General features: G+C 45.4%; 1 long non-coding RNA gene across 1 annotated transcript in view; it reads right to left on the bottom strand.

Moving 5' to 3' along the window:
• Positions 1-11,478: 11,478 nt before the first annotated feature.
• Positions 11,479-23,382, bottom strand: part of LOC142830171 (uncharacterized) — a 34,441-nt gene continuing 22,537 nt past the window's right edge. Inside the window, exons 3-4 of the long non-coding RNA XR_012905165.2 lie at positions 15,411-15,460; positions 11,479-12,088 (exon numbers count right to left, since the gene is read on the bottom strand). This is a non-coding gene — a long non-coding RNA (uncharacterized LOC142830171). The remainder of the gene's footprint in view (positions 12,089-15,410; positions 15,461-23,382) is intronic.

Raw genomic sequence — 23,382 nt, forward strand, 5'->3', positions numbered from 1 at the left:
TAATCCCCCTGTGCATGCGAGATGGGCTCGGCCAGTAAGGGTGCATCTACACTGCACTCGGAGCTTGAAATAAGCTACACAATTTGAGTTACACCAATTGCGTAGCTTATTTTGAGTTAATTTCGAAATAGTTTATTTTGAAATGTGGTTCTGTCTACATCGCACTTATTTCTAAATAAATTGCTATTCCAAAACGTCCCTTAGGGTATGTCTACACTACCACCCTAGTTCGAACTAGGGTGGTTAATGTAGGCAACCGGAGTTGCAAATGAAGCCCGGGATTTGAATTTCCCAGGCTTCATTTGCATGTTGCCGGGCACTGCCATTTTTAAATGCCGGTTAGTTCGGACTCCATGCCCGCGGCTACACGCAGCACGGACTAGGTATTTGGATTAGGTTTCCTATTCTGAACTACCTGTACTCCTCGTGGAATGATGTGTACCTGTAGATCAGAATAGGAAGCCTAATCCGAACTACCTAGTCCGTGCCGCGTGTAGCCGCGGGCACGGAGCCCGAACTAGCCGGCATTTAAAAATGGCGGCGCCCAGCAACATGCAAATGAAGCCCAGGATATTTAAATCCCGGACTTCATTTGCAACTCCGGTTGCCTACATTAACCATCCTAGTTCAAACTAGGGTGGTAGTGTAGACATACCCTTACCGCTCAGCTATGTCTACACTGCCCAGTCTTGTGCAAGAACAAATGCAAATAAGGTGTGGTGATGAATATTGCCATGCCTCATTTGCATACTGAATGAGCTGCCATTTTTGCGCAAGGGGCTTTTGCCCAGAAGGAGCATTCTACACTGCTCCTTCTTGCGCAAAAAACCCCTCTTGCACAAGAGCTGTTCTGCTGCTTATTTTCAGGATAGGAGAGAGATAACAGTATTCACTCTTCAGGCTCTTAACTGATAGAGAAAATTTGGACATTAAGAGCCTCGTCCAACACACAGTGCCTGATTCAAAGCCCCATAACAAATTTTTACATATGTTTTCAAAATTGAGGGCTAAATATAATGTATTATGCACAGATAATTGCAGCTGTCAAATGTTTTCTTGACATCTAAAGAAATTCCTTTAACGCGTTCAACTGCATGTTGAAAAACAGTAACATAATCTATAACGGACTTACATTATTAGTGCTCAATCCGTTAAAAAACCTCCTTAGTTATGCAGTTTGATAAATGTAGGCACCATCTTTCTTAGTTTGCTAATCCTTGTGCTATTTTACAATCTACCTTTTCTAAATAAAATGAAGTCTAATGTGAACAGTGGGGTTATAATTTTAATTTGGGGGTTTTTAATTTAAATTAGTGATATTAGTGCAGCTCAGAGAGTTGGGGAGAGGACTCCGTGATTAAATGAGTTTTTGAATAGTACAATGAATGCTGATATTAGTGGGCTGGAGTGGTTTTATATAATTTTAAATACATTAAGATTCCCAGCACTCCATGAGTGCCAAGAGAGTAGCAACTCCATGAGTGCCAAGAAAGTAGTGATTGTGCTTATGAACATCTTTGCCTGTGTTGAGACCCTTGGGAAATCCTAACAGATCAGGGGACAAACTTTATGTCCCAGACAGTGCAGCAACTCTGCCGATTATAAAAAATCAAAACAGTCCAAACATCCGTCTACCACCCCAAATGGATGGTCTAATAGAGTGTTTCAACAGGACCGTGAAGTCTATGCTCCATAAGTTTGTCCCGACTGATCTGCGTCACTGGGATCAGCTCCTCCCATCCCTCATGTTCACAGTCTGGGAGGTCCCCCAGGCCTCTACAAGGTTTTTACCTTTTGAACTTCTGTATGGGAGGCAATCTTGTGGGGGTTTGGACCTAGTTTGGGAGATGTGGAAGGAACAGCCCTCCTGAGCCAATAACGTAGTGCAGTACGTACAAAACCTCTGAGAGAGACTCAAAGCATTAGACACATTTGCTCAAGAGAACCTCTTACATGTCCAAAAGGCCCAGGAGGCAACTTATAATAAATGAGCAAGAGTTCCAGCCTGAGGGTAGGGTCCAGTTCAGACTCAAAACTCCTCACCTGCTGGCTGGGGCCTCATGAGGTGGTTCAGCGAGTGAGCCCGGTAAACTATGAGGTACACCAGCCTGACAAACGTAAAATTCAACACATTTATCGTGTAAATCTCTTAAAACCCTGGACAGCCCAAGAAGGGTTACTAATACCATCCTACCCACTGGACCCGGAACTGGTCCCCCTGGCAGATGATGCATCAAAACCAGGAGACGTCCAGACTGGATCCAATCTCACCCCCAAACAGAAGTGTCAGGTACATCAAGTGGTTGCCACATTCTTGTCCATCTTCTCGATGAAACCAGCCCAAACTCACCTGGCTGTCCATCAAATCCAGATGGAACCAGGCGTTAAGGTCTGGGAGAACCCCCGGCCCTTTCCCCAAAAACTGACAGAAGTGGTGAAGCAAGAACTCCAGTTAATGCTGGCATTGGGAGTAATCAAGGAGTCCTTCAGTGACTGGGAGAGTCTAATAATCCTAGTCCCTAAACCCAATGTGAGCACCCAATTTTGCATCAATTTCCGGAAGGTGAATACTTTGTCCAAATTTGATTCATACCCCATATCCCAGGGGGATGAACTGTTTGATAGGCTTGGAGAGGCGGTATATATATTACCACTCTGGACTTAACAAACAGATACTGGTGAATCCCCCTCATACCTGAGCCCAAGGAGAAGATGACGTTCTCCACCCCCTTTGGACTCTTCCAGTTCCGAACCATGCCCTTCGGGTTGCACAGCACCCCTGCCAAATTACAGTGGCTGATGAAATATAGCCAGTACACAGCTGCTTATTTGGATAACATGGTGATCTAAAGCCACAACTGGCAGACCCACTTACAACATGTGGTGACTGAGTTACAGTCCTTCAAAGAAGCCGGCCTGACAGTGAACCCTGCAAAATGCTGCCTTGGGAGGGATGAGACCACCTACCTGGGCTACTCTTTGGGAAAAGTCCCTGTCCGCCCCCTAGTTGGGAAGGTCCACGCCCTCCAGCGATGTGCCTCTCCATCATCAAAAAAGCAACTCTGACAGTTTTTAGGGTTAGCTGGTTACTATCACTGCTTCATTGTGGGCTTCTCCTCCATCACTGATCTCCTCAAGTATGAGAGTCCAAACCGGATCCAGTGGACCAAAGCCTGTAAGAAGCTTTCTAAGCCCTAAAGGCCCAGCTCTGTCGAGAATCCGTCTTATACAGTCCCAACTTCTCAAAGGAGTTCTTGCTACAAACGGATGTCTCCGATGTGGGCCTGAGGGCTGTTCTCTCCCAGGAAGAGGGAGGTGATGAGCATCCGATCGTCTACATTAGTAGGAATTTGTTTCCAAGGGAGAAGGCCTACTCTATAATCAAAATGGAGGTGCTAGGAGTGAAATGGGTGGTAGACTCACTCCACTATTCCCTACTGGGCAGGCACTTCACCCTCTTCATACACCATGTCCTTCTCCACTGGCTACATGCAATGAAAGATACAAACCCCAGAATCATGTGGTGGTACCTCTCCCTCCTCCTGGATCCAATACTGGGCTGGGAGAGCCTATGTAAGTGCAGATTTTTTCCTCTAGGGAGGGTAGAGCGCAGTTGGAGGGGGGGCAACCCCAATAGGGATCATGCGGGGGTTTGAGGGAGTGAAGAGAGAAGGACCTGGCATTATAGGGGATAAACAAAGCCTTTTGGCCTAGCTAGCCCCTCCCCACTTTACCTGTAGCCAATGCCAGGCCTGGAAGGAGGATAAAAGGAAGGAACTTGGCTCAGTTAGCTGCTGATCTGCAAGGAGATGGGAGTGTGGTTCTCCTGTCTACAGGACAGGCACCAAAGACTGCCTACTTGGCCAGCCACAGGAGCAAGTAAGCCTCCAACCCCAACCTCTGGGACAAAGGGGGAAACCTGCTAGAACCCTAGCTAAGGGGAAAATTTGGACTCTTTGGGACACATCCCAAACTCAAGGACTATACTCATGGGCTACGTCTAGACTGGCAAGATTTTCTGCAAATGCTTTTAACAGAAGCACTTTTTGCAGAAAAGCGTCCGTGCCAATCTAGATGCTCTTTTGCGCAAAAAAGCCCCGATCGCCATTTTTGCGATCAGGGCTTTTTTGCGTAAAACAAATCTGAGCTGTCTACACTGGCCCTTTTGCTCAAAAGCTTTGCGCAAAAGGGACTTTTGCCCGAACGGGAGCAGCATAGTATTTCCGCAAGAAGCACTGATTTCAGACAGTAGGAAGTCCGTGTTCTTGCGGAAATTCAAGTGGCCAGTGTAGACAGCTGGCAAGTTTTTCCGCAAAAGCACCTGCTTTTGCGGAAAAACTTGCCAGTCTAGACACAGCCATATAGTGGGCACCAGCGGCAGGGTTCTGCACCCCTTTTCTGATTCTGGGAACTAACCACTGGGCCATCCCACCTCCAGGCCACACCCCTAAATTTATATTTGAACTAGCTTTGCCTGCCTAGTTCTGTATAAAAAGTACAATACAAATTTTGTCTTTAAAGACACACATTGAACTTCAGTCAGCTTCATCCAAAGACATAATTTGGACTTTGTGTCTTGTGCCAAAGTCAGATCAATGTAATATGTAATTATACCTCAATTGCAAGACTGGCATTTGACATAGACTATGACACTTCTGTGAGCAGGCTCTGACACACAAATGTCCTTCAGGCAAATAGGTGGCCGGAGGGGAGATTGTGGAAAGAGAAAATGCCCAGGCATCCAAGGGAGGGTTGCAGGAAAAGAGAAAACACCCCTGGTGACCAGGAAGGGTTTCCTGGGGAGAGAAAACTGCTGGGCCCTGATTGGTTGTGTCCCACACAGCCAGTCTAGGCAGCTTGAAGTATTTCTCTGTGCCCTTTTCTGGGGTGGGGTGTGTTTGAGCCAGAAGGCATCTAGCAGAGGTATATGGGCATTGTCTTCCCCATCACAGGTAATATCTTCTGTTTTTTAAACCATCTTTTAAAAACAAAGGCATTGATCAAAGCATCCTGTGGTTAAGTTCATACTTACTCACATAATGTAAAAACAAGGCATTACCTTTCTGAACACATTTTTCATGACTTACAGAAGGGAACTACATGGCAAGAGAGTAACAGGGTGTATTTTCTTTTCCATATCAGGATCTGAATGGTTTAGCAGCTTGATAATGGCATAGGGACCCTTTCACCTTTATGTACCTCATGTTTAATCAGGACCAGGTTGGTAATTAACTAATGACAGAATTGTTCATCTGTTCAGGAGTCTATATGAAATTAATATTATTCTCAATCCAGGTCTGAGTAGTCAGGGGCTTGTATCACAAAAACTATAGCTACAATTAGCTCTTCTTTTGGCAACCTCCACAGAAGGCAAGACTAAGAATGCATAAAATGATAGCTCTGTTTCTCTCTCAGAATTGTGCACTCCTAAATAAGGGAAAGGAACATCATACAGGAAGGTTGTAAAAAGCTCACACTCATGGTGTTCCTGTTGTGTGATTGATTAGAAGATTTATATTTCCATAGTTGTAAATCCAATAGTTGTCACTACATTAAATTAAATTCAAATTAAGAAATTTTAAATCAGGGAATTTTTAAATATGTACTATGTGAATCTTAGCTAAAGAAAAGGTTCTTCCATTATGTTGTTGGTATGTTGATGGGACTCTCATATAGTTGATAGGATTTTACTAGTTTCAAAGGGCTGTTAGAAGAATATGTATTATGGGACCCTTTGGCAATCCCACTACATGCATGTCAGAGCATTTGGAAACATTTGATAAATTGACATTAATATTCCAAAGACAATGTGTGAATAAGGAAAGGTTTGTCTATACCATTAAGTGATAAGCCTATTTCCACTTTTATACACTGCATCTGATTGCAGTAAATAGTCCTTGCTTGTCAAAATGAGAGAATTGAGAATGCTTTCAACAAGCAATGAAATCATAGGACTTCAGGTATTATATACATCTGTCCTGTTACATTGAGAGTGAAACCAGAGCTTTAACAACTACATATAGAAAGACATTTTCTAGACTGACAACCAAACAAATGTTAGAAGGACATAAAAAGTCTTCAACCTACAGGCTGTGTCTACATTGGCCCCTATTCCATAATAGGGATGCAAATGTAGCACTTTGGAATAGGCAAATCCGCGGGGGATTTAAATATCCCCCGCGGCATTTGCATTAACATGGCTGCCGCTTTTTTCTGGCTTGTAGATAAGCCGGAGAAAAGCGCCAGTCTGGACGCGATCCTCCGGAAAATAAGCTCTTTTCCGGAGGATCTCTTATTCCTACTTGGAGCTTATTTTCCAGAGGATCGCGTCCAGACTGGCGCTTTTCTCCGGCTTATCTACAAGCCAGAAAAAAGCGGCAGCCATGTTAATGCAAATGCCGCGGGGGATATTTAAATCCCCTGTGGATTTGCCTATTCCAAAGTGCTACATTTGCATCTCTATTACGGAATAGGGGCCAATGTAGACACAGCCACAGAATTTGATAAAAAGGCATTAGGTTCTATTATGAGGAAACCAATACTATAAATTACACATTGAAGCTATAGCTAGTGTGGTATATAGTATACAACTTTATAAAGTAATTCAGTATTTAAGCTCGTTGGGGGCATGGGATGGAAACCTGACCCCACTGAAGTCAGTAGCAGAATTTCTACTGGGTACTATGGGGCCAGGAATTCAGCCCTGTTATTTATGAATTGCCTGTAAAGAATCATGTACAGCCATAAAGATTTGGGGGTAGAGTGTAATTTTTCTCCCTCTTCAAAAATATTTGAGACATTTTACCAGTTCTGAGAGAGCGGGGAATACTTTCTTTTTTTCAAAAGTTTCAGTTTCAGCCAGCTCTCTATACATTTATCAATAACTTGGAACATGTTTACTGATAACTCAGAAAACCATGTTTTGAGACTTTTCCCTTGTTTCTACAAAAGGGAAAGAAGAAAAGCAGTGAGTTAAATGACAAATCTGAACACGGTATGAATTTCACAGCATGTATAACATTTTCCACTTTTGAGGATTAAGCTCTTAGTCAAAGTCAAGTTCTCCCATTTCCCAGCACCCCTAAGCAGGCATCTAAAGGTGCCTTGTCTGAAATTCATGAGAATACAGTGTGTTTGGCTCAACACTGCTTGATGTGCACTCATTTTGACAGTGTCTCTGTCAGGTTGGCAAATGGTGGTTTTGAAAGTTAATATTCACTATGAAAGGATCATATCTGAAAGGAAAGGTTGCTTCAAAAAATCAGTAGGGTCATTTGGAGACATCTTTCCTCATGTCAATTTGTTATTAGAGAAGGAAAGAAATTGTTTAATTTCTGTCAACAACAACTGACTGGTCCAACAGCTCCATTTCTATTTAACTAAATTAAGAGCATCTGATAAAAATGACTTCCTAGAGTAAAAACATCAGTGAGGAAACTGACTTGTCTGAAAGACAGAAATATATAGTATGAAGTACAAAACCGCTTCATGCCAGCATAGTCACTCTGCCACCAGGGCATGTTGAGTTCGTTATGACATTGTAATCAACCTCAATACTAGAGAAAGGTGCAACCCTCAAAATTCAGATCCAGGTTTCAAACACATCCTAACACTGTCCATCCAGCATTTTTAGTATAAGAAATCCCTCTTGGATTATCTGCCTGTGACAGTATCCTCAGATACCTGAATAATGGGCACATTACAAAGTGGTGCTTCACTACAAAGAACAGGAAAAAGGAATTTCTTCAACAAGACAGCCAGAACACTCTAAATTGGCTTAGTTTTTCCCCTAGGATTCATCCAATACCTCCTACATTTTTGCCCCTGGTAAAATTGCCTCTCCAGGATTTCAACAGGAAATACCCGCAAATCTAAATGTTCTTGATACCAGAGAACAAAGGGCAGCTGTCTAGAAGTTTTATCCCCCCTCTTCCAAAACCTGTGTGGGTCTCAAGATGGTGCAAAAGTCAATAATTTCAGTTTCCTGGAGTTTCAGGGGAAATTGTTCATGATTTTGCTCCCAGTTTTGTTTTGTTCTTAATTTTTGCAGCCAATAGTGCAGAAATGCAAGTGGGCACAGTTAGATGTGAAAAAACCCCACCTTTGCTCAAGTAATTGTCCAGCTTTGATTGGGATTCATGCTCCATTTCCCACAAACTTTACACAATTTTCCTCAGAAAAAGCCAGTGTTTGACTTCACTACCAAATACAAAACCACTTGAATTCTGAGTACGTTTTCATGGCATTGTCGATATTTTGCACATCTATATCAGGTTCTCTTGACCTGATCGCACATGCCTAGCAGCACATCGATCTATAGCTTTCAAGACTGCAAAGAATGCATTTATATGACCCTCTGGCTAATACAAGAGATGTCATTTTTTTAAACTGCTGGAATAATTATTATTAATAAAGACTGTAGGGATTAAATCTAGGTGCAGTATTGAAGGGGTTACAGAGATAAGCTAGCAGTTGCATGGTGAACAAAGCTGGCATTTCAGCCACAAGACAATGCACTGAATTTTCTGTATTAATTTTAGTCATCCATTTGGCATTGAGACCAAGGTCACCCACTCAGTCATACACTACAGCATCTCTGTTCTAGCTACCAAGGAGAAGCAAAACAAAGAGAAGCTGAATTGGCAGGAATTGGATAGCAATCACGTATGGAAAAATGCTCTATTAAATGGCTCTTAGATAACATCACTACAGTCCGTTTCAGGACATTATTTAAAATCTTTCTGAACAAGCAGTTTTCTTGCACGCACATCTTAGTGCTTTGCATGGCCACTGGTCACACTCAATTCCCATTTCTTGTCACAAGAAATAATTGTTGGCATGGCCCTGTTTTGTGGATGAATGATATAATTTGCAATGCTATTGTTCAGAAACCTGCCAAAAGGACATAGCAAGAGCTATCTGTAAATGTTTTTTTCAACAACAGCGTCATATCCCTTGAAGCATTAACAAGATGATTGTTGTAATGTACTTCTCTCTCACCCGCCCCCCCCACCCATATATATAAGAGCACATCTGAGTTTAATTCAGCTGTGCAGGAGGCAAAGAAAAAGACTATGAAATGTATAGTCCTATGCTAATATCTAGGAAATGGGCTTTAATCAGTTTACAAACAGCTAATAAAGCTGTGTTCTCTTTCTTATGCCTCTATCTAGTTAAAGATACCAGTGTGAACTCCTTTCTGTGTCTCATCAGACAAAGAGTGCGTCTAATAAAGGAAATTACACCACAACTGCACAACTAAGAATCAGATTATTAATGACCAAAAATGGACTAACATAGTAGGTGGAGTTTTTCTGCTGCAATTAAATTTAGGGGAAAAGTATTTGTACTCAGGATGGTATCTCTTTAGAAGTCTAACTACCAGACTGCATCAGCAAATTAGCATATTTGCTTCAAACAGGGTGCACCACATTAGGGGTATGTCTACACTACAGCATTATTTCAAAATATCTTATTTTGAAATATCTTATTTAGAAATAACACATCTACACACAAAATGCATTTCGAAATAGCGTTTTGCTATTTTGAAATAGCACATCCACACTGATTGCTTAAATGCTGAATCGCTTAAATGCTGAATCGCATTTAAGGCCGGCCGGAACTGGTTCTGGCAGGGCATCAGGTCAGGAGTTACCTTGTGTGGCTGCTGCCTGAGGCTATCTGAGGCTCATGGTTAAAGGGACCCCCCCTGGACAGCTGGTTCTCAGGTTTCCCTGCTTGCTTGCCTACCTCGCTGAGGGACAGCAAAGCGTTTGTTCTCTGCATGCTCTGGTTGCCCTCACTCAGGACACCACAGCATTCTCCAGCATGGAGCCAGAGCTGCCCCTGGGCGCTCTGCTGCTCTTGGACATGTTGCTGCAAGACTGGCAGCACTTTCTTCAGGTTGCCTCATAGGAGCTGCAGCAACCCAGCCCCCAGGCCCTCTTCCAGACCTTCCTGGGGTATGTGGAGATGCAGCTGCAGCACCTGGACACTGGCGTGCCCTGCTGCATCTGGTGTCTGCACACCAGCACCGACTGGTGGGACCACATAGACCTGGAGCGCTGGGGAGACCAACAATGGATCCAGAACTTCAGGATGAAGAAGGACACCTTCCTGGAGCTCTGCAAGTAGCTCGCCCCTGCTCTGAGGCGATGGGACATGCCCATGAGGCCCGCCATTCCCCTCCACAACTGTGTTGCCATCGCCCTCTGGAAGCTCTCCACGCTGGATATTTACCGATTTGTGGGGAATCAGTGCGGTGTGGGGAGATCCACCATCTTTGCCATGCTCATGCAGGTTTGGCAATCTCCAGCAGCTGTGCCAGGAGGCAGGGTGGAAGGAGGGAATGGGCTGCCCTAGGGAAAAAGGTGGGGAGGTTGGTGCAAGTCCCCTCCCCGGAAGAGTTTGTTTTGTCCCAGTCACACTAAGGACTGCCCGTGGTGGCCAGGAGTGCAGGGGGGGTTGCTCCTGGGGAGTGGGGAAGCGGGGCAATGGCACTCTCAGGCGCCCTGGTACCCCAGTGACTCTCGGTTTTGTGTGTCCCTGTGCAGGTGGTCAGGGCCATCAACAGAGTCCTGCGCCACAGAGTCGTCTGCCTCGCCGATGTCGATGCGGTCATCGAGGGGTTTGGTGCCCTAGGCTTCCCCAACTGTGGGGGGGCCATCGACAGGACGCACATCCCAATCCATGCCTCAGATCACCATGCCTCCATGTTTATAAACTGGAAGAGATACTTCTCCATCATCCTGCAGGCCATGACTGACCACCGGGGCCACTTTCTGGACATTAATGTTGGCTTGTCAGGCAAAGCATAAGACGCATGCGTGTACCGAAACTCTTGTATGTGCCAGAGGCTGCACACCGGGACCTTCTTTCCCGACCGGCACTTCAGGGTTGGGGATGTGGACATGCCAGTCTGCCTGTTGGGGGATGCAGCCTATCCCCTACAGCCTTGGCTCATGAAGCCCTACACGGGACACTTCAATCTTTCCCAACAGGCTTTCAATGCCAGGCTCAGCAGGGCCCGCATGGTGGTTGAGGGGTGCCTTCGGGTGGCTGAAGGAATGGTTTAGGTGCCTCCTCACCTGCCTGGACCTCTTGCAGAGGAATATTCTGCACGTGGTGGCAGCATGCTGTGTGCTGCACAATGTGTGTGAACAGAAAGGGGAGGCCTTCCTGCTAGGCTGGATGGCGGAGGCAGAGCACTTGGCCAGCCTGTATGCACAGCCCCACATGACTGCCATCTGAGAGGCCCATTGGGGGGCTGTCCACATCCAGGGGGCCCTCAGGGTGAGCTTCTACCCAGAGGAGCAGTAACAGTACTCCCTGGTCTGCCCCACTGGGGGCTTGTGCCTCATTCATCCCTCACATCCCTCCACTTACTCCTCCCTAATCCCCCTTCCTGATGGAAAATAAAAGACATATGTTTTGATGAAACCAAACTCTATTTATTCAACAAAACTGGGGGGGGGGGAGGCAATGAAACTCAGGTGAGACTGGAGAAAGAAGGCAGGAGAGGGGAGGAGGGAGGATGGGAGAGAGGAGGGGGAGGAAAGGGGAGGAGGGAGCTGGAAGGGGGAGGAAAGGGGAGGAAGGGGGAGGAGATGCTCAGGGCTCAGGGTTGGAGTGGAGCCAGGCCCACTATCACCCAGCACTGTGGGTGTGGGGGCCTCAGTGTCCCTGGAGAGGGTGGTGTGTGTGTGTGTGTGTGTGTGTGTGTGTGTGTGTGTGTGTGTGTGTGTGTGTGGAGGGAGAAGTGGAGAAGTGGGAGGGGGAGAAGGAGTGGGAGGAGGAGAGGTAGCTGGGGAGGCAGCAGAGGCTGGAGTGGCAGGAGGCAGCAAGCTCTGCACCAGGGTCTGCAGATGGGCACAGATGGCACAGCCCTGGGCAAGCTGCTCCCACCAGCTCTCCTGCTGGAGTTGCAGGTCCTCCTCCACCCAGCGGTCAAAGAGTGCGGTGCAGGGCTCGCAGTCCCCCAGGTGCTGCCGCTGGTAGTCGTCTAAAGGACAAACATGCCTGCTGAGCCCTCGGGTGTGGGAGGATGTCCCAGGTGGTGTGGTGCACATTGCACTTGCAACTGGTGTGGCTGTGGAGAAACAAGAGAAGTGGTCAGTTATCTCTGGGAACACAGTGGGTGAAGCCCAGCCCCACTCTGCAAGGCGAGGACGACAATTCTCCACACCATCAGAGCCGATGTGCTAGTACAGAGGCCATGTTCGGGATGTCCTGCTATCTTCAGGAGTGGGAGTTGCCCCAAGGCTGCACCCATGCCCCTGTGCTGTATATCAGCGTGGGTGTATGTGTGGGGGGGGAAGATACCCCCTGCCTCTGTGTAGAGGGAGCTTGTGGAGGGAGGGAGTCCTGCTGTGTCCCATCCCAGGGTCAGGAGCGTGTCATGTCTCTCCACACACACTTGTGGCTAACAGGCCAAGGCCCCTGTGTGGCAGCAAGCTGGAGCCATGTGCCCAGGATTGGCACAGCACATGCTTAGGTTGCTGCATGATCCATGGCCAACAAGGCCCATGTGTGCAGTCCTTGGTCCCCTGCACAAGGGGACAGTGATGGCACTCACATGTTGCTTCCCTAGCTTCAGACGACACCTGGGACAGGTCTGAAGGGATGGCTTGTGGGTCCTGGCTGAGCGGCATGATGACACTGGCCTCCTCTGGCTCCTGTTCCCCCTCCTCCTCATCTGTGCCATCATCAGGGCCCTCTGCCCCAGGGTCGATGACCACCTGGGGGGAACGGACCGTCCCGCCCCCCAGGATGCAGTCCAGGACATTGAAGTAGGGGCAGCTGTCTGTATCTGCCCCTGGTTGGCAGCTGCCTGCTGTAGCCCTTGCATAGGCCTGCCGCAGCTCTTTTATCTTCATCCGCACCTGTTCCTAGGTGCGGATGTAGCCTCTGTCGGCCATGCTGGCAGCCATCCGGCCACAGAGGGACACGTTCCTGCATTTAGTGTGGAGATCATGGAGGTTGGTGGCATCCCCCCAAACCGCAATAAGGTCCATGATCTCCGCATTAGACTAGGAAGGCGCCCGACTCTTCTGGCCCCTCGCAGGCTCTTGGGAACTGGAGAACTGCTTCCGGAGACTGCTGGAGGGCTGGCTAGTACTGGCTGGCTCATTTTGTGCCACTGGGTCAGGGGCAGCAACAGAGTGGCTCAGGGCTGGCATGGCTGGTGCTAGTCACAAAGGTTCTGGGCAGACTCTGGACCTTTAAGAGCTCCGGAGGGGATGGGGAGGAGAAGAGTTTTCCTGGTGTGTGCCAGAGTGGCAGCAGGGCACCATGGGAAGGGCTGGAGGACCCCTATTTCGAAATAGCCCCTATACCCTATCTACACGGTGCTATTCCGAAATAGCTATTTCGGAATAGGCACTATTCCTTGTAGAATGAGGTTTACATATTTTGAAATAAGCCCTATGCTATTTTGAAATAATTTCAAAATAGCAGTTTGGCTGTGTAGTCGCTAGCAAAGTTATTTCAAAATAACAGCTGTTATTTCGAAATAACTTTGCCATGTAGACATACCCTAGGGCTGTGTCTACATTGGCATCCCTTTCCGGAAAAGGGATGCTAATGAGACACTTCAGAATTGCAAATCTGCGGGGGATTTAAATATCCCCCGCGGCATTTGCATTTACATGGCTGCCACTTTTTTCCAGCTTGGGGTTCTTGCCGGAGAAAAGCGTCAGTGTAGACGTGATTTTCTGTAAAATAAGCCCTTTTCCGGAAGATCCCTTATTCCTACTTGAAAGTCCGTGCTTTTCAGAGAAGCAAGGTATGAGAGATGCTGGATTGAAAGTAGGAATAAGGGATCTTCCGGAAAAGGGCTTATTTTCTGGAGAATCGCGTCTACACTGGCGCTTTTCTCCGGCAAGAACCCCGAGCCGGAAAAAAGCGGCAGCCATGTAAATGCAAATGCCGCGGGGGATATTTAAATCCCCCGTGGATTTGCAATTCTGAAGTGTCTCATTAGCATCCCTTTTCCGGAAAGGGATGCCAATGTAGACACAGCCTAGGAGTGTGGGTTACACAGCTGCATGCACAGATCATTGTGGCAGCAATACTGTGAGTGGGCTAAGGTCAATCAAATCCAAAATCTAAATGAAATTAGAGGGCTATTTTATATATGTCTTTACCTAGGATATTACAATTGCCTCTCTAAATCCTACTGTATGTCCTATACAAAATTTTAACATTTACAATCACAATTATTAATATATAAACTTCACCACCCAATGCCACCTTAGAAAATATCATCACTCAACCGCCACAATAATGGGAAGACATTACATGATGTTTTAGCACAAGTATGTCGCAAATCCAGCATCTCTCATACCTTGCTTCTCTGAAGTCAGTAAGAACATACATACTCTTCTTAATGCTTCCCTTAACTGAAAAGCTTTTTTTCAGTCTTGGCTGAGTGAAGTCTAAGCAAGCTAGATTATGTTCATTCAGTGCACAGTTCGGGCGCTAGGTAAACCGATCAGATATTCTGTTCTCCCTGTCTCTTCACACAAAAATCAGGGGATGTTTACAGTTGGTTAGAAAAGGGAATTTCCATTTTGCAATGTTTCGTTTCATTCCATTCCACATTGGAATGAACTGTCAACATTGTGGAATTTCCAGCAAAGTGGAACAATCCATTTTGGTACTTACCCATCGGTACTTACCCATCCCAGTTGTACGGGACAGTCCCAAAATGCAGTGTTCAATCCTTCGCCTGGGCTGAATAATCTCAGGATAGTATTTGTTCAGTATTCCCTGCAACGCCACTCCATGCCTGCCCAAGGCTCAGGGGCATGCCAGTTTCTTTCCAGAATGGGGGGGGGGGGGGTTGGGGATGGGGGGGACAGCAGTGGGCCTTAACCTCACTTTACCACAGTTCCTTCTCCTCTTCTTCCCCTCTGAGGCCCAATCCACTAGCCAGGCTGAAAGCTGGATCTGGACCATGGTAAGAGTCAGTCAATGAGTTTAGGCCACTGTGGGGAGTCCTGAACCCTCCATCTGCCTTGGGCAGTGTGTACCAAGGATAGGGGCTGTTCTAGAGCACCCCAGCCTCCTCAGTGGGGCAGAAGGAAGCTTCTCACAGTAGCCCAGGCTCCCTGGGTGGCTCTTAGCATGGCCTGGCTCTGACCTCCAGCTTAGACAGGGGTCAGGGCATCAGGGGGTAGAGGAGAAGCAGAGGTGGGGCTAAAAGTGGGCGGGGCTCCTGCATGTATCCTGCCTTTGACGCAGGGAGTCTGTTTATAAACAGAGGTAGGGTGAGTGAAATAACAAAAAGCTTGTAATTAAAGGATCATTAAATGATCCCAAAAGCAATGTCAGGCACTCCAAAGTCAAAAGAGAAGAAACAAAGGGTGGGAATAAATGGTGAGAATAGAGAGAAGGAAATAGTGGTGTACCTCAGGGATCTGTACTGGGGTCAGTGCTGGTTAATGTATTCATAAATTATCTGGAAGAAAAAGGGAAATTGTGAGTAGGCAAAATGTGCAGATGATACAAAATGTATTTAAGACAGTTAAGTTCAAAGCTGACTGCAAAGAGTTACAAAGGATATCCAGAAATAGCTATTCTGCGACTTTTAAACAAGCCCGTTATGTCAAAATGGCTTTCAAAATAACTGGCTCACTATTCCAACATCCCTATAAATCTTATTCCATGAGGATTAAGGGAAGTTTTGGAATAGAATTCTATTTCAAAATACACTTGAAATGAGCTACGCAATTTGTGTAGCTCAAATTGTGTAGCTTATTTCAAGTTACAGGTGCAGTGTAGATGTACCCAAAGGGATTTCACAAAACTGGGTGACTGGACAACACAATGGCAGATGAAATTCAATGTTGATAAATGCAGAGTAATGCATGTAGCAAAATAAAATTCCAAATGTACATGCAAAGTGGTGGGTCTAAATCAGCTGAATTAATCAATAAAGAGATTTTGGAGTCTTTTTGAATAGCTGTCTGAAAATATTTGCTCCAAAGGTAGTGGCAATTAAAAAGCCTAACAGAATATTGGGGCTCATTAAGAAAGGGATAGATAATAAGACAGAAAATATTATATTGTCTCTATATAAATTCATTGTATGCCCACATATTGAATACTATGTGCAGATTTGATCACCCCATCTTAAAAAAGATACACTGGATTTGGAAAAGGTACAAAGAAGGGAAACAGAAATTATAGAAGTACCTAATACATTCTATATTATGAAAAGTCTTAGGGGTTAGTTTGTATCTTTAAAAACCATGATGAAGAGAGATTAAAAAAGACTGGGACTTTTCTATTTGGAAAAGAGATGATTAAGGGAGAGATATGACAGAGGTCTATATAATCATGAATGGTGTGAAAAAATGTATTAAGGAAGTTCTATTTACTCCTTCAAATAACACAAGAACTAGGAGTCACTCAGTGAAATTAATAGGTATCAGATTTAAAAGAAAAGAAAGTATTTCATCATAGTCAACTTGTGGAACCCTTTGCCAGAGGATGTTGTGAAGGCCAAGACTATAACAAAGTATATAAAAAAAAAAGAACTCGATTCATTCATGGAGAATCTCTCCCTCAATGGTTGTTAGCCAGTGTGGGCAGGGACCCAGCACCATGTCCAACATGTCCCTTACCTCTGTTTGCCAGAAGCTGGGAATGGGAATGGGTACATCTACACAGCAGCACTATTTCAGAATAATAGACATTATTATTTATTTCAAAATAGACATTATTCTGAAATAACATAGTCCGCATCTACACACAAGCAGTTATTTCGACATAATGTCAAAATAATGTTGAGCTGGAGAACTGCTTACTCAGACTCCTATAACCCTCATTGTACCAAGATTAAGGGAAGTCAGAGGAAGAGTGCTCTATTTCAAAATAAGTGCTGTATAGACATTCCCAAATTTGAACTAAGCAATTTCAACTTAAGCTATGCAATTAGCATTGCTTACGTTGTGTAGCTTATTTCGAGTTTAGCCCTGCTGTGTAGACGTACTCAGTGATTTCCTCTTGTGTTCTTTCCCTCTGAAGCACCTGGCATTAACTACTGTCGAAAGGCAGGATAAATGGACCACTGGTCTGACCAAGGAATGCTATTCTGATGTTCTTACATAAACCTAGATATATCTGCCCCCTGTTGTGACCTACTAGACCCTACACCTCTCCCAGAATTGAGATAGGAGTTTTGATGGGGTCTCTCTCTCTCTCTCTCTGCAGAGTTAGTAACAAAGTAATAAGGTGCATTTACACTGCACCCTTATCTCGGAATAAGTTTCTCAATTTGAGCTATGCAAATTGCATAGTTTGAGTTAATTTCGAAATAGCTTATTTTGTAATTTGGCACTGTCTACACAGAGCCAAATTTCAAAATAAACTGCTGTTCTAAAACATCTCTTACTCCTCATGTAATGAGATTTACAGGGATGTCGGAATAGCAAGCCCATTATATTTAGAAATAACGAGCTTACTCAAAAGATGCAGAGAATAGCTATTTCGGGATACCAGAAGTATCCCTAAATAGCACTACTATGTAGATGTACCCTAAGAATATATATATTAAAATTCTAAACCTAACAACATGACTTGCTACAAGATGTCAGAACCTGTTGTTATCAGAGCCGATTGGGTCGAATATTTATTTGTCTTTCTTTCATATAGGAATTAGATGCAGGGCTCCTGCCAGCTAACTACTAATTTATCTGCCAGAAAACTAGAGATTCCAAGTGCCTAAATAGCCTCTGGAATAATGGTTAAAGTTGCCCCCCAAACCAAAATCTGAAATGGCACCCCTAGTAGAGTAGAGTGAGTGGCACCCACTCTAGCTTCCAATCAGGGAACTGAGCAGTCTATACATCCACCAGAAAGATAGCCAAAGAGGTGGCAGCTGGAGAGCTGGCTAACTTGCCTGCTGGCCAATGTCACAGCCAGGATGTGGTTAGTGTGACCTACCGCATAGGACCAGGAATCAGGCCAGGAGTGCTCACTGCAGGAATCAGGAGTCAAGCCAGGGATCAGAGCCAGAGCCAGAAACCAGGAGTCAAGTCACAGGTCAAAGCCAGCGTCAAAGAACAGAGCCAGAGTCCAAAGCAGGAATGAGGCTGGGGATCTGTTGTAACAGCAGGCCAGACACTGACAAGTTGCACAGACAAGCTCTCCCCCACCATGACTAAGTTGTACTATGTAAGCAATCAGTGGTCACAGGGTGTGCTGCCAAGAGGGTCTTTTGTGGGCAAGGCACCTGACAGAATTGCTGGGCTCCTGAGCAAGGTGTTGAGGGTCCGGCTCTAGGCTTTTGGAAGGGGTGGGGCTTCAGAAGAAGGGAGCCTTCCCAGCCAGCTCTTCAGCACCACCTGGGGCTCTGATGACACTACCTCGGGACCTTTTAAATCGCTTGGGCCCCGGAGCAGCTGCCCATTTTGTCCCCCTCGTCTGTGGGTGTCACTTCTGGTGGTGCTTAGTCTCCCATGGTTTACAGTGCATAGCTCGCAGCTCTGTCAGGGCTTGGGTTGCAGTAGTAACCCAGCTTCCTGCAGCCCTGCATTGTAGTCCTCTGCTTATCTTTGGCTCCCTTGCTGCTTGGCAAACTGACTTGGGATCCAGGGTCCTGAGGAGCGGGTCCTGAGGAGCCTGCCCTGTCATTGTCATCCAGGCAACTGGCTAATCAGGAAGCCAACCAGTAGGCAACTACCAAGAAGTTTGCAACACTGTATACTTTAGCCATTCCCTAACTATTAGGAATAGGATGAGATCTTCATGCGAGGTAGATATCAGATGTGAGGTTTTCGTGAACCTTCCTCAGAAGCATCTGGTACTCTTGATGACAGGATAATGAACTACATGGAGCTTGGGTCTTATCCACTGTGGCAATTACTATGTTGCTGTGGCAATTACTATGTTGCTGTGAAACCATACCAGCCAAGACAAATGAATGGAAACACTCCAGTGTAGCCACTTTATGGTCACTGAGGTTACAGCAGTTGGAAGAAAATCAGACTTTCAAAACTGAAGCCATGTCCATATTAGGAGCAACTTGCCTGTATAGCTAAACTGGTGCATACTATGCTGGCAAAGTGGTAATTGTACGGCTGTAGCTACATTGGCAAAAGGAGTTAAAACAGATCCAAAGATTGCCCTTGACCTCTGCTAGGGTTATACATGCAGAATAGCCTATTGTCTTTAAATAATTCATTGTTTATTATGCAATTTAAAACATTGCAAACACAGAGCTCACACATTACATTTCACAAGCTGTCAAAGGATATAGGTTTTTTCCATTCTGCTACCACTCAGGCGTCTGTCCCATTCCACAGGGACCATATGATTCATTTTCTGACCTTTGCGGCAGATGACGGAGCTGAAATATCCCAGAATGGAGAGCAAACAAACAAGACAAACCCACACCTTACCCATGCATAAATCCATATAAAAGTAACAAAGAGTGGACAAGACACAAACAGGATGAACTTACATGGGAAAACAGTCAGGTGGGGGGGAGGGGAAATATGCCAAAAGGATTATTCTGTGCCATCCCTATACAAGCAAAGCTCCCATTGAATTTTGGATTAGGCCCATAGAAAACTGCCCTCAATGATAACTGGGAGTGATGCATCCCTTCTCCTTTCCCTCTTTCCATATTATGAAAAACAATGAAAATTCAGGTACATCCCATTTTCCTGGCACAACCATACCCTTAACTTGCTTTAAGTTAGAATAAGAGGAACCTGAATATCAAATTTGGTGGTCCTAGCTTTTACTGTTTAGGAAGAGTTCTTGAACAAATGGACTTGCAGACAGACACACAGATAGACTCATAGACAGACACACAAACCTCTAAATATATACATAGATGGTGTTGAAAACAATTTGAAATGTGGATTTAAAATATGATAGCTGTACAAGATGTTTTCAGCAACAACAAACTGAATAGCTCTCAAAACAGCTAACCTTTTTCTGTCTTCCTTTAAAGTAGGCTTCATTACCCAATTCTATTAACTCAGTCTCATGCTTTTTCTCAAGCGTGAATTCATTTATTGCAGGATGAACAGCTTCCATCAGATCTAGAGTGTCTTCGAAAGAGTGAATCACTTCACCTTGTTTCCTTTTCTAGCTATTCTCAGGAGTTCTTTATACTATTAAGTATGTACTCGCTGTGGGAAAATGCTGACAATTCTGCACCCTCAACATTCAGACTGTATGCCGGAAATGTGTCTGATATTTACTGTACTTCAGATATGATAGGCTGCATTACACCACATTTCAATAATAGCGGTCACTGAGGAGTGAGTTGAAGGATGAACAGGTTAAATTATAAACCCTTGATTTCACAGACTGATAAAGTCCTTTTAATTTTTCAAAGTGAGTGCAAAATCACTTTAGACATTTTAAATTATACAGAAGTGAAAAATAGTTTTTCCATTTTCAGATATGATTTCCACACTTTTTCACATAAATATTTCAAAAATCAATTGAAATTCAATAGGTAGGTATGTAGATTCTATTTAAATCCATATTCACACTTTGTATCCAGTTCTGGTCACTAGATTTATAAAAGAATACAATAGAACTCGAAAAGATACCAAGAAGAACAACAAAAAGGATTAAGACTATGGAATGATTATTGTATAAGGAGAGGCTAAAAGGGATTAGGGCTGTTCATCCTGGAAAAAGAGATGACTAAGGCAGGGATGTGATTGTGGTCTATAAAATAAAGTCATGAATAGTATAGAGAAAGGGTACTGAGAAGTGTTATTTACCCTTTCCCACAGTACAAAACCTGGGAGTCATCCAATAAAATTGCCAGACAACAGGTTTAATACAAGTAAGAAGAAACATTTATTCACCCAACATACAGTTAACTTGTGGAACTCATTGCCATGGGATGTTCTGATGGCCAAAAATATAACTCGGTTCAGAAAATAACTTCATGGAGGATAGGTTCATCCTTGGCCAAGATGGTCAGGGATGCAACCTCATGCTTGGGGCAACCTTAACCTCTGCTTGTCAGTAGCTAGAAGGCAAAGACAGAGCGGATTACTCCAACTGTCCTATACACTCCCCCAGAAGCTCTGGTATTGGCCCATCAAACATAGGATATTCATCTAAAGCAGTGGTCCCCAAAGCAGTGCCCACCGTGGCATTTGTGTGCGCCTGCTGAGTGACCAGGGCCGGCCCAAGCCATTCTTGCACCCCAGGCCCTGGGCACCCAGCGCAGGTGTGTCCCCTGGGCACACGACACATGCATGGTTCCCGCCCCCGGGTGCACGGTGCATGCGCAGCCCCTGCCCCTGGCTGCCCGGCAGCCCAAAAAGTTTGGGGACCACTGATCTAGAGGACCATTGGCCTGACCCAGTACACCAGTTCTTATATATTCTGCCTAATTAACTAAAAAAGTAAGGTCCTGTATGCTTATGCTTGCTTTATTAAATATGGACTCTTTCCCTACTGTAATTTTCTTCTCCATTTAATTAGCATTTACAGCTCATTGTCATTCTGGGAATTCAAAAGTCATGTTTAGTCTCTCTTTACTCATTCTAATAAAACATAGATAAACTCTCAGATTGTACTTGTATCCAGTGAGCATTATACCAGAAAACAATACTCATGTTGCACTGATTTGTAAATGTGATGGCACCAGAGCAAACGTTCAGATGTAATGTCTTGCTTGGGTTGGGGGCTTTGGTTTCTTGGGTTCTTATTCAAACACCACCAATTTCTAATGCCACTTACTTGGCTGGTTCACTAACCATTTTAGGTGATCAAGATTAAGCATTTTTTTATACATTTGAACCTTCTTAATCTGGGTGTCTGTGGTCCAGGAACACTCGTAGTTCAGACCCCTGCATGGCTGGGGCGGCAGTGGTGGCTCCCCACTGTGGGGACGGGGAGCCCTGAGCCTCTCGAGCCAGATCCAGGCAAGCCACAGGCTGGATCTGGCCCACGGGCTTTGCTAGGCCGGGGAAAGAGGAAGCAGCTCAATTAGTGTTGCTGGAGCAATGACAAATCTGAATTTCCTGGCACTTGTGAATACGAAGTCTCAACCATACATTTCATGGATTTCTAAATCTGTTAGAAGAGTGGCAGATAAATGAGCACTCTCTGTTTATAATGTACATCGATACAATACATATTTTAAAAGCACACACTCTCTGTACTTCATCTCAGAGAGCAAATCCTCCTATGTCTAAACAGAAATTGTTCTTTTGGGCTATGCCAAAATCAGAGACAAACCACCCTGACTAGACTTCCTGAAAAAGCATCTGAAACTGAGCTTTTCTTAAAAAAAGTATTAGCTAGATCCTCAACTGGTGTAAATCAGTGCAGCTCCAAGGAACTCAATGGCACTAGTCTGATTTACACCGGCTGCAGATCTGAGCCTCAATTTGCTAAAGCAGCATTCCCAAACTTTTTAAAAATAAAGCAAAGGGGCCAAACTTCACCTCTGGGCCAGGACCCAAAGGATATGTCTACACAGCAGAGCTAAATCTGAAATAAGCTGCGCAACTTGACCTACATCAATAGTGTAGTTTAAGTTGAAATAACTTATTTCGGCTTTTGGCACTGTCTACACAGCAATATGTCTGAGAAAGAGTATTCTTCCTCTGATTTCCCTTAATCCTCGTAAAATGAGGGTTACAGGGGTTGGAGAAAGAAGTCCTCCAGCTCAACATTATTTTGACATTATGTCAAAATAACTGCTTGTGTGTAGAAGCAGACTATGTTATTTCAGAAAATCTAACGTTATTCTGAAATAACTAGCCAATTAGCCCGTCATAAGATGGGATTTTCATGTCTCTCCTCCATGTCAGTCTTCTCTCCTGAGCCTCCAGTCTTTCGCTCCGGCTCTCTCTCTCTCTCTCTCTCTTTCTCTCCTCCTCCTCTTGCCTCCCTCTCTCTTTCTCTCTCTCAGCTCTCCTCCCCTTCCTGCCTCTCTCTCTGTCACGGCTGTTTGGGCTCCGCACTCCCCATGCTGCATGGGGACTGTGGAGCGCAAATGGTTGCTTGTGCCACTTGCTCCCCCACGGCGGCCAAGCTGAGTGGCGCAGAAGTCAGCTGAGTGCCACAGCGGGAGGTGAAGGGGGGCGGAGCGGTGACATTCACAGCCAGGGGGTGGGGCCTGGAGCAACTGTCATGCCGCATGTCACTACCCTGTCCCCCTTCGCCTCCTGCCGTGGCACTCAGCTGACTTCTGCGCCGCTCAGCTGGGCCACCATGGGGGAGCAAGTGGAGCAAGCGGCCGTTTGGGCTCCCCTGCGGTGGCCCGGCTGAGCGGCACGGAAGGGGAAGGGGAAGGGGAAGAGGAAGGGGGGCGGGGTGGTGACGTACACGGCCAGGACCCACCCCCTGGCCATGTACGTCACCGCCCCACCTCTCTTCCCCTACTGC

Source organism: Pelodiscus sinensis, chromosome 7 (assembly GCF_052426305.1).
Source record: "Pelodiscus sinensis isolate ZL-2025 chromosome 7, ASM5242630v1, whole genome shotgun sequence".
Taxonomy (NCBI): Eukaryota; Metazoa; Chordata; order Testudines; family Trionychidae; genus Pelodiscus; species Pelodiscus sinensis.